The 16,121-nt window shown below is 40.9% G+C and overlaps 1 protein-coding gene across 8 annotated transcripts in view; it reads right to left on the bottom strand.

Annotated features, from left to right (window-relative positions):
* Positions 1-16,121, bottom strand: part of PEAK1 (pseudopodium enriched atypical kinase 1) — a 256,307-nt gene that overhangs the window by 127,870 nt on the left and 112,316 nt on the right. For all 8 annotated transcript variants that reach the window (XM_074232467.1, XM_074232470.1, XM_074232474.1 and 5 more), the window contains one exon: positions 1,226-1,396. The gene's annotated coding sequence lies outside the window, so the exon portion shown is untranslated. The remainder of the gene's footprint in view (positions 1-1,225; positions 1,397-16,121) is intronic.

Here is a 16,121-nt window from a genome sequence, read left to right as displayed (position 1 = left end):
CCTGGCTTGTATCTGGAGTTTTCTGCATCACTGCAGACTAGAATGCACTCCGTTCATCTCTGTCTCCTAGCTAGGGCCGGCTCAGGTGCCACTGCTGCTGGGTTCCCTCTGAAGGCAGCCTCAGGCCTGGACAGCCCTGGGCTTCAGGCTAGCCACTGACAGACACTGGCAGTGGTCACTGGTCTCCCAGAGTCCCAGGCAGCCCTGTCAAACCACAAGTTGCTGCCACTGCCAGTTCCTCTTAACACTCACTGGATGATGACGGGCACCATGATAAACCTGTGGAGACAACCTCACTGGATCCTTCCAACAACCATGGAAGGGAATTGCTTCCACTATGCCCATTTTACAGATGAGGAAATTAAGGCAGGTGAGGTTAAGAGACTTGCCCAAGGCCACTAGAAGTCTGAGACCAGGTGACCTTGGACTTTTCTGCCTTCGGGCTCAGTGCTCTATCCACCACAGGGGCTGGAATAGCCCAATAGAACCTAAGTCCTCTCAGGGCAGGGTTTTGGCAGTTTGAGGCTATTATCCCATTGTCCAGTACACTGCCTTGCCCAGAGCAGGTGTTAAATGTCTGCTGAATTGAACTGAATTCTCTGACTTCTCCTTCTGCCCTGGAAACTGGCCAACTCTGCTCAGGGCAAAGAGCGTCATGGGCTAAGGTAGAAAGAGGAGTGGGAGTGATGGGAGGAGGAGAAGATAGAAGGGACGAAAGGCCAGAGCAGGAGGACCCAAGCCAGGAGATGAGGGAAGTCCAAAGACTCATCTAGTTCAATTCTCTCCCCAACCCCCTTGACTGTTGGGTCCTTTCACTTATGGGGAGAGGGGAGAGGAGAGAAGGAAGAAAGCAGCTGAAGGAGGGGAGAGCTGAAGAAACTCCAGAAAGGGTGGCTGACATGGCCTGAGGGCTCCCAAGAGCTTCTCTTATTTTCCACAGCTTGAAGGGTCATTCACAGACAGAAGGGCATTAAAGTCTCTGTCCCCCCTTAGAGCATGACATCATGATTCCAGATCAACTTCAGGCAGGGGTGTCCAGCAGCAGAAAGGGGAAAACAACTCTTCCACTAAATTAGCCCATCAGACCCCAAATGAAAATGTCATTTTACTTAATACTTATAAAACTAACAGCCTGATCAATACTCTCTGTATCTACATTTAAATCTCCAATCACCTTCCCAGTTCCTAAAGGGTAAAGAAAGCAACAGGAAAGAAGTGCATTTACCATTCACACGTGAAGCCCTTGCTTCATCCCAGAGCCCAAAGTGGTTTTAGCAGCAGACAATGGAAGACTTCTTTCAAACTTCAAAGTGCTTTGGATGTCTCCAAGGTAAATTAAATTTCCCTCCTTTTTTGTCTGATTCTTTGTGTTGCTTTATCAGGAAAACAAAGTTTTCTGGAAGACAAAAGGAAGAAACATTTGCGTTCAAATGCCATTTCACAAACAAGCTACTCTAAATTTTCTTCACCAAAGGCTCCCATGGCTGGCCCCCGACATCAGGTTATCCAATATTCTCATTTTATGGAGGAGAAAATGGAGAAGCAGAGAGGCACTAGCCAAGGTCATGAGGAATTACAGAACATCATTAAAGGAGATAACCCATGTAAAGAGGGTTACAAACCTTGAAGCTACATAATGGCTGGCTGGGAATGTCATCACCATTATTAAAATTAGAAGGCTTCTCAATCATCTACTCCAAATCTCATTTTATACAGGAGGAAACTAGGGCCCAAAATGTGCAGCCACTCACACTTCAAACCATGAGAAAAACACTTTCCTAAAATCCCCACTTAAGAATGCGATTCCTTTCAGAAGCCCCTCACAATTTGTTTCTAAGGCTTCAGGACTCAATAGGCTTCAGAGGCTGGCTCTTCAAGAGTAAAGGAGCAAGCAGCATTTGGGCCTTCCAATCTCTGCGTCCCAGGTTTCCCTCATCATCTTCCTAGAGCTGGTTTTCTTAGACATGCTTCAGCATTAATTTTTTCAGAGATCACTGAACATGGGGACTTTTTCTCAGTGTTATAAAAATGACAGGCAGGAAGACACAGCTACAACATTCAATTCAAGAATATTTTCCCCAAGTTTCCCCCTCCCCGAGCTACAATGACTGATGTCACCAAATGTAAAAGCGTTTCTAGCTAAAAACATGCTTCAATACTTCAAGGATTTGTGATTTGATGAGTTTCTGACTAATCCGGAAAAGCAGACATTTCAATCTCTTTATACTACATTGGTAGATGGTCTCCAGAGTTCATGACCTTGGTCAGTGGTCATTCCCTGGGCATGAGCATCTTTGCAGTCAGCTGGGCTGATCTCCAATTAAAAACATAGGCTCTTGTTTCAAGCATGGGTAGGATGGGGCCAACCTTTTCTGTATTAGCCCCACAACCTTTCGGAATTCTACCCAGAATCACTCCATCTAAAGTATGAGATAACTGGAGGAGAACTAAGGTGTGGGGTAAATTCAGAAATCATTAGACTTTGATGAACCTGGGAACTTCTCAATTGTGCAGGTTGTAATGTATCTTCCATCTATGCTTGCCTAGAAATCCCTGATTCAATTCGCTGAGGGCCTTCCTTCAGACCCATTGGCATTACATGGAGACAAATGATACAAACTGGTGGACAGACTATTATCCCTTGACTTTTGCTTCCTAGGCACAGTTATCTTTGATGACAGCTTTTTCTATGTTTTTGATATCTATCTATCTATCTATCTATCTATCTATCTATCTTCACTAATAACACACTATAATTCACTCATGCCCACTAGGCATCTGCCTCTACCCAGTCTGCCATGGTACTCAGGGGGGTTTACAGTGAGGTGATGCAGTGGCTACAAAGTCTGGCTTCAAGTTAGGAAGAATCATCTGTATAGGTACAAATCTAACCTCAGTTTCTTACTAGCTGATGACCCCTGGTTATCTCAGTTTCCTCATTTGTTAAATGAACTGTAGAAGGAAATGGTGACCCACTCTAGGATCTTTGCTAAGAAAACCCCAAATGGAGACACAAAAAGTCAGATATGACTGAACTGACCGAACAAGAGTCATAAAAACTTTAAGTTTACACCATTTTTTTAAAAAGCAACTTTTGATATGATTGGCCATCTATATTTTCATTCTTCCTCCCTCAAAGCAATGAGCATTACCACTTCATCACAGGATACTTGTCCATCCTTTTAGAGCCCTCATGTTGGGCTGTAGCTCATGTTGGGTTCTATGCCAGCTCCAAGGCTGTGATTCTCAAGGCAGAGTTGTGGACAGGCCACCTCTAGTTCTATTATACTAGAATTGCAATTTGGCACCTTGCCTTCTCAGGGGAATAAAAAATTATTGGGATACTTTCCCACTGGAGGCTACAATTTTACGTCTTTACTCTCTGAAGGTTTATAAAAATAGTTGGGGGAAAAATGAATGAAATCTTGATGTCTGAAACTCAGAATACAAACCAGTCGAATGACCCCTCTCTAGTTGCTTGGGTCAAACTTTCAGGGGTTCTACTCTGAAGACCTGGGCTGCTGCCCTGGTCTCTCTGGCTCACAATGGGCAGTAGCCATCATGTCTTATCACCATTATATAGTTGCACTTCCTTCCTCACCCTTCCTTTATAACAGAAAAGCCAGGCCGGAATGGCCTGCTCAGGGGCTTCACTAGTTATCCAGGTTCCTATGAGTCAAAGGTAGCACTCTCCTAGAACAGCAAGGAAATTGGGTCTGAGCCCCCTGGTCTGGGTCTGAATCCTTTCTGACACAGCCCTGGAGTTGAGAGGCCAGGACTAGCCTCCTTGAGCCCCACTGTCCTCTGTCAAAGGAAGCTAATGCTCATCCATCCATCTGGCAGGATCCCTATTGGGGGTGGTGCAGAGCTAAGGCCTTTGGACACCCCAATGTTCACCTGGAGTTACTATCACTACTGCCCTAGCAATGACCTGAGGTTCTGTGGCTGAGGACCTGGGCTCCCTTGTTTCAGGCTGTGGTAACTGAGGCCCAGAAACCTGTAACACCTTTCAAATTCATGTAACTAGAGAACAGTATTCATTAAGATGACTATGACATCAGCTACTTCAGTGACAGATCTGAGCCCCACCAGCACTGTGCAGGGAGCTGAAATGAGGTGGACATGGTCATGGGAGATGAATGAGAGGAGGGCTCCACCACAGCTTTGGTGTGCAGTCAAGGGTGGGCAGACATGAAGTTGTGGGGCAGGGTGGGGTGGGGACAGGTTCAGGGGCCTGGAGAATTCTGATCCTTCTCCTCTGCTCTCATGGACGACATCCCTTCTGAATTAGGAAACCAAGGCAGCAAGTAGAAGCAGCCTTGAGACAATATAGAGACGACATGGAAAAGCAGTTTGATTGGAAATCCATGCATCGATATCCATTACCAGGTCATAAATATCACCCACTTGACAAAGGACTAGCAATTGGAGCAAATCCTCCTTGGAGTCGAGTTTCACTGAATGTACAGATTTCACCCAAAGCAAATCCAACTTTTATTTTGACTTGATAGAGATGTTTTTCCCCACATGTAAATGCAGCAACCTCCTTCTTCTTCTCCTGGATTATGTCCACATGAGTAGAACAAACATCACAAAAGCTAGAAGACTGGGAAGGCTTGCCTTTAACATCTGGTGAAAAGTAGACCCCCTCCCACCCCCTCCCCACCTGAGGCAGCATGTCCTGGATGAGTCAATCTCAAAGCTCTCCTTCCAGCTTCCTGGATTACAAACAGGTTCAGTTTTGGAGGGATGGAAGGATGGATGAAAGACAAGAGGGAAGGAAAGAAGGAAGGAAGCAAGGAGAAGAGGCTTCTGTTTTAAAGAATGAATTTTGAAATTCAATTTCAATAACATATTCAGCACCAAATAGTAAAATGATAGCTTATTCTATAAAGTAAAAACAACAGTGCAGAAAAGACACTGAGAGGACTGTAAGAGGAATGCCATATTGGGCAGCAGTCTTTTCTTCGGTAAAAAAAAAGAGACTGAGGATGAAAGAATCTCCAAACTGGACAGGACTTTGAAGACCTTGCAAGTCAAACTGCCCTATTTTATAGGGTTACAAAAGGCAAGTAAGTTATCTGAAGTTATAAACTAGTAAACAGCATTGAATATATAATTTAATAAAATCTAAGACTCCTCTCAATTCCACATCAATCTGCCTAAGACCCCAGGTCATTCCAGAGCCTGCCGCCTCAAAGACAGTAGGCCTTCCATCTGCTGGGTCCAGTCAGCCTTTCTTCCCAGTTCTCTGCATCCCAGACAAACCATTCTAACTACTCCTGGAAATCCATCTTCCCTCTCCTGCCTTGGGACACTTGCCAACCCAAATGCCAGGCCCGGAATGCCTACTCTCATCTCTGACTCTCAGAATCCTCATTGTCCTGCAAGGTTTGACTTTGGTTTCTCCTCATCCACAAAAGTATAAAATCCCAAACCTGCCTCATGTGAGTGTTCCCCCTCCCCAAATGCATGTTCATGACCAGGACCACATGGTGCCCCCTCCCACGACAGCAAGTCCTTTGGAGGAGAGGCTCTGGACTCCAGGAGGCTGGCACAGCACTTCACAGCTAATAGACACTTAATATATATTTACTGAATTAATGTGGGCACAAACATTTAGTGATTCAATCAGGATAAAATCATGCAGATGAAATGCCCAACTAGGGTCAGGCCTGAAGGGGCTGTTGTCCTGCCCTATTTTTTTTTTGCAAGGCAAATGGGGTTAAGTGGCTTGCCCAAGGCCACACAGCTAGGTAATTATTAAGTGTCTGAGACCAGATTTGAACTCAGGTCCTCCTGACTCCGGGGCCAGTGCTTTATCCACTATGCCACCTAGCTGCCCCGTCCTGCCCTATTTGTAAAGGATAAACAAGCACAAATTACCTGGGACCCATTTTGTTCCTCCCTCCTATTTCTCACAAACTCCTGGAAAAGGCTGAGAATTTAAAACAGAAGAAGAAATGAGAAATGAGACAACACCTGGAGGCAAATTATGGCCCTGAGTTTGTTTGAATCTGGGAGTGACCTCGGAACTGAATCCCAACCCTCCCAACACAAGCCTCCCTGGGCTCCCAGAGGTCTTGGGGAAGAGGATGTATCTTCATTTTCCCAGTTGGTGATGATGTTTCTTCTCTTTCTCTTTTGTCTTGCCAGACCCTCCTTCACACAAATCCTTGACATAAATCCAAGGCAACTCCTTAAGGCACAAAATGCTTATTCAAAGTAAGTCAAAGGGGCAGCTAGGTGATGCAGTGGATAGAGCACTGCTCTTGGAGTCAGGAGGACCTGAGTTCAAATCCGGCCTCAGACACTTAATAATTACTTAGCTGTGTGACCTTGGGCAAGTCACTTAACCCCATTGCCTTGCAAATCCCATCCCCCCCAAAAAGAGTCACAAAGTAAGTCAGAGACAAAAGGTCAAGTTATTTTGCATATACTTTGGAAATATTTTAAGCAAAGAATTTTAAGTGTGGAATTGCATAGAACCATTCTCCTTTAGAGACAACAGTTTCTTCTAAGTTACTTTAATTAAATGTTCTATACAACATTCACTACCACATAGTTTAATTTCTGGGGATGAATGAGTTTCATTACTATGAAATCGTTTACATTAATCATTTAATAGCATTTTCTGCTTCTAATAGTCATAATTTTTCTTTTTACTTAATTTCAACACTTTTTTAAAGTTTTTGCAAGGTTAAGTGACTTGCCCAAGGTCATACAGCTAAGTAATTAAGCGTCTGAGGCCGGATTTGAACTCAGGTCCTCCTGACTCCAGGGCCGGTGCTATATCCATTGCACCACCTAGCTGCCTCCTTATTATCACTATTTTTAAATGAACAGCTCTATGGAGATTTTAGTTTTGTAATGAGAAAAGATCTCAGCCCAGCCTCCTTTGCTGCCATTCCCTGGAGTCTATCCAAACCTCTCCCCTCCTCTGATTGCTGGTGGGTCTTTTTCCTCCCAGTTGGCTGCCAAGGCCTGACTATGGACTCTGAGGAGCTGACTCCATGGACCTTCTAGGGTTCCAATCTGACATTCTGATCAGCCCTGAGCCCAGGATCCTACAATCCTGAATCAGACAGGAGGCCTGAGACCCAACTATTCCCATTCCCTTTCCCTCTCTCCTTCAAGTTCAATCTTGGCAGGAAGGACCCATCTGGGTTGACTACCTGGGCCAAGGGTGGGTGGAGGGGTCCAGGGGAATGAGAGCTGGTGGACTTTGGGTGGCACCTGCCATAGAAAGTGGGCATAATTTAAATCCAAATGCTGTTTCCTGCTGTCTGTGTGACCTCATGCTACTTTCACTGTAAAGCCCTCAGTCTCCACATCTGTAAAATGAATGGGATGATAGCCAAGATGCTATCTCTCTCTCTAAATCCCTTGTCCACCCTCCTACCTCTTCCCACACCTCTATAACATGACCTCCCTGGAGAGAACAGCAGTAGAGTACAGACAACATGGAACCTTCTCTCCCTAGGAAGCCAGGTCTAGAATCCTCCTAAGTAGGTGTGTCCTCACTACTGCTTGCCCCTCCTCACATCCAGAAGGCTCCTAACGGGCACCAGCATGGGATGCACACATATGTGAAGATGAAGTAGAGGCTGATGCCTGGAGCCATGAATGCAGAATCCAAACCATTTATTAGGTTGACTGAAAACATTTGTTCTGATATAGAGAAGTTAATAAAATCCCAAGCTCTTAATTTAGTGCTTCTTGAGATATATTCTATTTAAAAATAAAAGTAAAACAACTTCGTTGGAAACAGAAGGGAAAATGTTTCTTAATGTATCACAGCTACTTGTACAGACTTTTTCTATGAGTTAGGGTACTGATAAACTGAAAAGGTGGGAAATGGAGTATGAATGTTCTATTTTAGAGTTAATGAATCAATGATTCTTTTTCTCAGAAACACATTTTGTATAGTTCCTAAGGTGAGAAATAAATGCTCTCTGGTTGGTATGAATTTTAAAAGTTTTTTAAAAACACTTTTATTTAAAGTTTTGAATTTTATGTTTTATCTCTTCTTCCCCTTTCCTTCCTCAATTCCTGACCCAGTAGGCAAGCTGGTACAAGTTATGTCATTATGTGTATATTATGCCACATTAGTCATTTTGCATAAGATGAATAAAAAGTGAAAGGAAATGGAAAAAATAGCCCCACAAAATCAGTTCTTTCTCTGGAGGCAGATAGTACATATCCACATTAGTCCTTTGGGATTGTCTTAGATCATCATATTGCTGAGAATAACAAGTCATTCATAATTCTTCATCATACAATATTTGTTGTTACTGGGTACAATGCTCTCCTAGTTCTGTTCACTTCATTATGCATCAGATCATCTAAGGTTTTTCTGGAATCATGCTTTAATACAATATTCCATTATAATCATATAGTATAGTTTGCTAAGCTATTCCTCAATTGAGGGGCATCTCTTTGATTTTCAATTCATAGTCATCACAAAAAGAGCTGCTATAAATATTTTTGCCCAAATAGTTTCTTTTCCCTTTTGGGGAGATGTCTTTGGAATACAGACCCAGCAGTGGTTTTACTGGATCAAAGGGTATGCACAGTCTGAGTTCCACACTACTCTCCAGAACAGATGGATCTGTTCACAACTTCACCAACAGTGCATTAGTTTACCAGTTTTCTCACATCCTCTCCAACATTCAACACTTTCCTTGTTTTGCCATATTCTAATATGTGTAAGGTGGTACCTTAGAATTGTTTTAATTTGTATTTCTTTAATCAATAGTGATTTACAAGGGACGGCTAGGTGATGCAGTGGATAGAGCACCGGCCCTGGAGTCAGGAGGACCATTCAAATTTGGCTGGCCAAAGTCACTTAACCCCATTGCCTTAAATAAAAAAAAAAAGAATTATAAAAATTAGTGATTTACAGGATTTTTATATGACTATAGATAAGCTTCAGTTTCTTTGTCTGAAAACTAACATTCACATCCATTGTTCATTTACCAAGAATGACTTGTATTTTTAAAAACTTGATTCAGTTTTCTAAATATTTTAGAAATGAGGTCTTTGCTGCAAATATCTTTTTCCCCCCAGTTTTCTGCTTTCCTTATAATTCTGGTTGCACTGGTTTATTTGTGCTAAAACTTTTAATTACATGTAATGAAAATTATCTGTTTCACATTTTGTAATGCTCTATCTTTTTTGGTCCTAATTTCTTCCCTTACACATAAATCTGTCAGATAAACTATTACATGTTCTCTTAATTTGGTTATGGTATTATCCTTTATGATCTAATCTTGGTAAATGATGTGAGATGTTGGTCTAAACCTAGTTTCTACTATACTATTTAATGCTTTCTCAACATTTTTTGTCAAATAATAACTTTTTTGTTCCAAAAGCTTTTGGATCTTTGGCTTTATCATATACAAATTACTTTGGTCATTTACCAGAATGTAATTAATAGCTAATCTATTCCACTGATTCACAACTCTTATTTCTTAACCAGTATCAGATTGTTTTGATAATTATCACTTTGTAATATAGTTTGAAGGCTTTGGTTAGACTACCTTATTTTGCATTTTTTTTTCATTGATTCCCTTGATATCCTTGATCTTTTATTCTTTCAAATGAATTTTGTTATTTTTTCCTAGCTCTATAAATTTTTTTTGACAATTTGATGGCAGTGAATAGATTAATTTGGGTAGGTTTGCAATTCTCTATTTTGGCTTGGCTTACCCATGAGCAAATAATATTTTTCCAATAGTTTAGATCTGACTTCATTTGTATGAAAAATGTTTTACAGCTCATATAATTCCTAGTTTTGTCTTGGCAGGTATTTTATATGATCTACAGTTACTTTAAATGGAATTTCTATCTCTTGATTTTGGACTTTGCAATATATAGAAATACTAATGATTTATGTGAGTTTATTTTGTAACTTGTAACTTTGCTAAAGTTGTTTATAAGTTGGTTCTCTAGGATTTTCTAATTATAATATTATACAATCTGCATAGTTTTGTTTCCTCACTACCTATTCTAATTCCTTTAATTTCTTTTTCTCTTATTGCCTCAGCTAACATTATATAAGTGCAATCTTATATAATAGAGATGATGATGAACATCCTTGCTTCATCCCTATTATATTGGAAAGGCTTCTAGTCTATCCCCATAACAGATAATGCTTACTGATGGTTTTAGATAAATAGTACTTATTTTAAGGTAAGCTCCATTTCTTCTTATGTTCTCTATTGTTTTTAATAGGAATGGGTACTGTATCAAAGTCTTTTCCTGAGACAATCATATGGCTTCTATTGGTTTTGTTATCGATATGACCAATTATCTTGATAGTTTTCTTAATATTGAATCAACCCTGTGTTCCTGGTAAAAATCCCCCCTGGTCATAGGGTACTTTTGATGAGATGCTATATTTTTATTTAAAAATTTTACATCATTAGCACCATATCTATATCATAAAAGGAATTGGGCAGGACTCCTTCCCCTCCCCCATTTTTTCCAAATAGTTTATTTATTATTGGAATTTATTATATTGGAATAGTATTGGAATTCATAGATTCCTGGGGATTTTTTTCCCTTAGGAAATTCAATGATTTGTTCAATTAGTGTTTTGCTTTTTTTTTTTTTTTAGATTGGGTTATTTAAGTATTATATTTCTTCTCTTAATCTGGGTAACTTTTTAAGATACTCATCCATTTCATTTAGATTATCAAATTTATTGACATATATTTGGGCAAAAAAATGTTCCTAACAATTGCCTTAGTTGATGATGAATCCACTCCTTTCATTTTTGATATTAGTAATTTGTTTTTCTTTTGTCTTTTTTAAAATCAACTAAGTTTATCTATTTTTATTGCTTTTCCCCACAAAAACAGCTTTTAGTTTTACTAGTTCAATGGTTTTCTTTCAATTTTATTAATCTCTTCTTAGACATTTAATTTAGAGTTTAACTGGGTTTTTAAAAATTTGTTCTTTTAGAGGTTTTTTTAGCTGCATGCCCAATTCATTGCTGTTTTTTCCTCTATTTTGTTTATGTGAGCAATTAGAGATATAAATTTTCCCCTAAGTATCATTTTGGCTGCATCTCATACTTTGGTGTGTTGTTTCACTTTGTAATTTTTCTTTAATGAAATTATCAATTTTTCCTATGATTTGTTCTGACCCACTTATTTTTAAAGATTAATTTTCAATTAATTTTAATCTCCCTTTTAAACTTTGTCTATTATTGAACATAATTTTATTGCATTTTATCTAAAAAGGCTATATTTATTAATATTATTATTATTATTATTATTATTATTGTTATTTGACTGCAAGGGTTTTATAACCTAATACTTTGTGTAGGTGCCAAGTATTGCTCAGAAAAGGATATATTTCTTTCTATTCTCATTCATTTCTCCAGAGATCTATTATATCTAACTTATCCAGAATTTTATTCAACACCTTAACATCTCTCTTGTTTATTTTTTGATTAGATTTATCTAGTTCTGAGAGGGAAAAGTTGAGGTCCTGCATTAGTGTAGTTTTATTATCTAATAATAACATTAATAAGTATAATAAATAACAAAATGATTTCCTCCTTTATATTAATAAATATGATAAATAATAAAACTATTTCCTCCTTTAATGGAATCAACATCTTCAAAAATTTAGATGCTAAATCATTGACGTCATTGTTTGTGGTACCTGTAAGCAAGATACAGTTTCCTTCTTTATGTTTTTAATTAGATTTATTTTTGCTTTTGCTTTGTCTGAGATCATGACTGCTACCTCTTTTTTCTCTGCTTCAACAGAAGCATAATACATTCTGTTCTAGTCCCTTACCTATGTATCTCGACTTCAGGTATTTTTCTTGCAAACAATAGACTGCAGGATTCCGGTTTTTAGTCCATTCTGCTATCAGCTTCTGTTTAATGGGTGAGCTTATTTCACTCACATTTATAGTTACAATAACTATAAATTTATTTATTTCCATGCTGTTTTCCCCTTGTTTCTCCCCTCCACCCTCCTCATAAATATTTTACTTTTGATCACCACCTTCCCTAGTATAGCCTCCCTTTTATCAGTTCTATCTCCCCCTCTATTACTTCTATTGCTTTTTATTTCCTTATAGATTTTCTACATCCAATTGAATGTGTTATTACCTCTTTGAGCTAATTTTGATGAGAGTTTTAAGTTTTGCTATGTCCCCATCTTCACCTGCATTATAATAGCTCTTTCATGCATCTTTTATGTGGGATAAATTAACCCCATTCAAACTCTCTCCTTCTTTCAGTGCAATTTTCTTTCTTATTCCCTTATTTTATTTTTTGGGGTACCATCCATAAAAGTTGCCTTATATTCACACCATCTGTGTGTATCATATACAAATACACACAGAGAGAAACACACACGTTTTCTGCCCCTTTTCTTACCTTTTTAAATTTTGGTTTATCATATCTCAATTCTCATAGAGTTGAGTCATTAGCTTCCACTCTAATTTTTAAGGAATTGGTTTCTTTTTTTACTTTCTTTTTTATTTGGTCAATTCTGTTTTTAGGGAGTTATTTTCCTCATCAAATTTTTATCTTTCCCCATGTTTTGACTCCTATTTCATGATTCTCTTGTACTATTTCTTTTCCCAATGTTTCTTCCACTTCTCTGATTTGCTTTTTAAGCTCTTTCAGTAATTCTTTTAGGATCTGAGATCAAATTACATTTTTCTTTGAAGCTTCTTCACCTGCTGCCATTTTGACACTACTGTCCTCTCTAAGTCAATGCCTGGTCCTCCCTCATGGTCACACAATGACTTTCTAGAGTCCATTCAGGGTTGTCTTTTGCTCATTTTTTTTCTTCCATTTTTGTGGTTTAGAGGTTTCCAAGGGAGCTGGCCTCTAACTGCACTGGTCAAGCCTTTGGTGCTGGGGCTCAGGGACTGACTATGGCTCCCTTGGTTTCCAACTTGCTCTCTGGAGGGCAGCCTTCCCTTCCAGCTGGTACTGGGCATGGACTTTACCTGCTGGCCGACTCCAGGCCTGGGCTTTCCTGTTTGGTTGCTAGGGAAACAGGACCTCTCTGCCCAAGTCCTAGATGTGAAATTTTGTGACTAATCTGGGGGGGGGGGGGCTTGCTGTTGCCATGGAAACAGGTTTTTCTGGGCTGGCCTGCCCTGGGGGCAAGATCTTGCTGCTGGCTGGTCAGCAATGGGGTCAAGGCTGTGCTGTGCTGGTGGCTGGTGCTACCCAGACCACTCACTTGGGAAGGGGGCTCCTGGTTTTCAGGGGGGTGGGATCTTACTGGTGGGTTGCCCCTGCTGCTGCTGCTGCCCTGGGACCTCCCTCCCCTTCACCCTGGCTCCTGGATCATTCTGAAGAGGTTTCCTAGTTGTTTGGAGGGTATTGAGAGGCCTTCAGAGAGTTTTTGGCTCTGTTAGTTGAGGTAAAATTTTTAAAGAAGGATTCTGTAGAAAGGTGGGTTTGGATAATTGTATTTTTTCCATGTTTGTTTGATGGTGGTGGAACTGGTCTGATAATATTGACATCTAACATTTATTGAAGACTCTGGGGGTCACATAGCATCTGATAATTCATCACAAACTGAGAGGCAGATGCTATCATAGTCCCCACTGGATAGCTGGCCAAACCGAAGCTCCTTTAGTAACCAGCCCAGGAATATACATCTGGTCAGTATTGGGCAGAATTTGGGCTGGCTCTTCCCAAGTGAGTCCAGGACTCTGGCTGACTTTGGTCCCAGCAAGGACTATGAAATACATGGATCTGATATTTTTGAAATCAAATTTCTAACTAGAGGTAATAGAACTCATTGGATGATGGAACCCTAACATTAGAACCTAAAAGAAAAGGTGACTGATACTCAGACATCAGTGAGGGTCTGTTTTCTATCTCATGAAAGGAAAGGTTATTCCTTTGACCCCTGGCTCCCAGCATCACCTTGTGGGCAACCCATGAGAACATCACATGATAATGTATCATTAGTGATGGTGGAAAAGTCTGGAAACAAAACACATTAAATTGACTACTTCTAGGGAACCTGTGAAGAGTTGAGTTTCTTTATGCCTCCATGGCACAGACCCAAACAACCCCCCCCCCCGAAATGCAGAGAATTGAGGGTCCCACAAAAAAATGAGCCTCTTCTTCTGCCACTGCCTTAGGGGTGGGTCATGAATTATTCTGGCCTCGACTGTTACAAAGATAGTTTTTTTTGGGTGAGAATTACAAGGCAATGGGGTTGTGACTTGCCCAAGGTCACACAGCTAGGTAATTAATTATAAGTATCTGAGACCACATTTGAATTCAAGTACTCCTGACTCCAGGGCCAGTGCTCTATCCACTGCACCACCTAGTTCCCCTATGGATGGTCTTTGCTTAAAGCATTCAGACAGAAACATGGCATCATCCACTTCCATTTTTCTATCTATAGAAGCTTCTCTCAACAGAAAAGCCCATGGGGGGGAGGGGTTCTCTGTACTGAAGTTTACTTCTGTCCAGACCAGAAGAAGCAGTGCAAAGAACCCAACAGGGCTGGGGTGTGGAGGGACAAGCCTGAGCAGCGAGAGACCCTTTCCCAGCCTTGTGGGACTCCTCATCTTATCTCCAAGATGAAGATGGGCTGAGTGGCCTCAGAGGCTCTTGCCATCTCTAAAATATAGTTTGATGCAATTTAACAGACATTTATTAAGCATCTACTATGAACAAGGCAGCTCAGTGGAAAGGAGGGCAGGGCCTGGAGTCAAGAGGATCTGAGTTCAAATTTGGCCTCAAACACTTACCAGCTGTGTGACACTAAGCAAGTCACTTTATCCCCTTTGCTACAGTTCCTTCATCTGTAAAATGAGCTGGATAAGGAAATGGCAAACTTCTCTAGTACTTTTGCCAAGAAATTCCAAATGCGGTCACAATAAGTTGGACATGTCTGACATGACTCAACAATTACAACAACATTATCATTCAGGAGAGGAGCCAACACTTGAATGAGAAACTGCCATCCCCTTCCCCCTCCAAGGGAGCAAGGTCTACCAGTCCTGGGACTTGCTCTCTTATCCAGTGAAGACTCTCTCAAAGGCACTGTGCTGAGAACCAAGTGCAGAGACAAGAGCCAGCCAGTCAGCCTGGAAAGGTGTACCGCGCACCTTGGTGGGCCAGAGAAGCACTCCGGGGTACAGGCCCTGCCCTCCAAGAGCGGACAACAAGCAGACAAGCATGTACCAACTATTGACAAGATGAACAGGAAATAAAAGAGGGAGGCCCTCCAGGGGTCTAAGAGGGGCTGGCGAAAGGTTCAGCTGGGACTTAAGGGAAAGCAGGAGATGGGGGTGAGAAGGGAGAGTCTTCCAGGCACAGGTAAAGCCAGAAAACATACCTGGAATCAGGAGATGGAGGGTTGTGCTCATGGAAGAATGAGGAGGTCAGTGTCTCTGGAAGATGTGAGAGGACTGGAAGGTCTTTGAATACAGAAGGATTCTGTCTGGAGCCCTAGAGGAGGCAGGGGCTACAGAGTAGTGGGAACATATGACTGGACCTGGGCTTTAGGAAAATCACTTTGGTAGCTGAATGGAGAATGGATTTGAGTGGGGAGAGACCTGAGGCAGGCAGACCCACTAGTGGGAGCTGAGAAGGGTCTGCACTGAAATGGTGGTGGTTTTCAAGAGATATTTCAAAGGGGAAGTCAAGGCCTTGCCTTGGATGTGGGAGGTAAGAGATGGTGAGGAGTCCTGGACATACTGAATTTAAGATATCTTCTAGTATGAGATTCCTGAAAGGCAGTTGAAGATATGAGCCTGGAAGGCAGCAGAGAGGGAATGGGTCAGAAAAGCTAGATTTGAAAATCATTAGCAGAGAAACAGTCATTAAATCCAGGGGAGTTGATGAGAGGGTATGATCAGATGTGAATTCAACAGAGGAGACCTAGAAGGAGCAGTCTGATAAGTAAGAAAAACAAAGAGGTAGAGGTATCCTAAAAACAGAAAAGAGAATGATCAGCAGTGTCAGAAGTCCAGAGAGGCCAAAGAGAATGAGAACTGGGACTGAAAAATGAAAAGTCCCTGCCCTCCAATGGCTTGTTTCCCTGAAAGATGCACATATCAATAAAAGAAAAGAATATATAGACTATGAAAGGAATTTTAACACTGAAAG

Source organism: Macrotis lagotis, chromosome 4 (assembly GCF_037893015.1).
Source record: "Macrotis lagotis isolate mMagLag1 chromosome 4, bilby.v1.9.chrom.fasta, whole genome shotgun sequence".
Lineage (NCBI taxonomy): Eukaryota > Metazoa > Chordata > Mammalia > Peramelemorphia > Peramelidae > Macrotis > Macrotis lagotis.
This window is presented reverse-complemented; position numbering and strand designations above follow the sequence as displayed.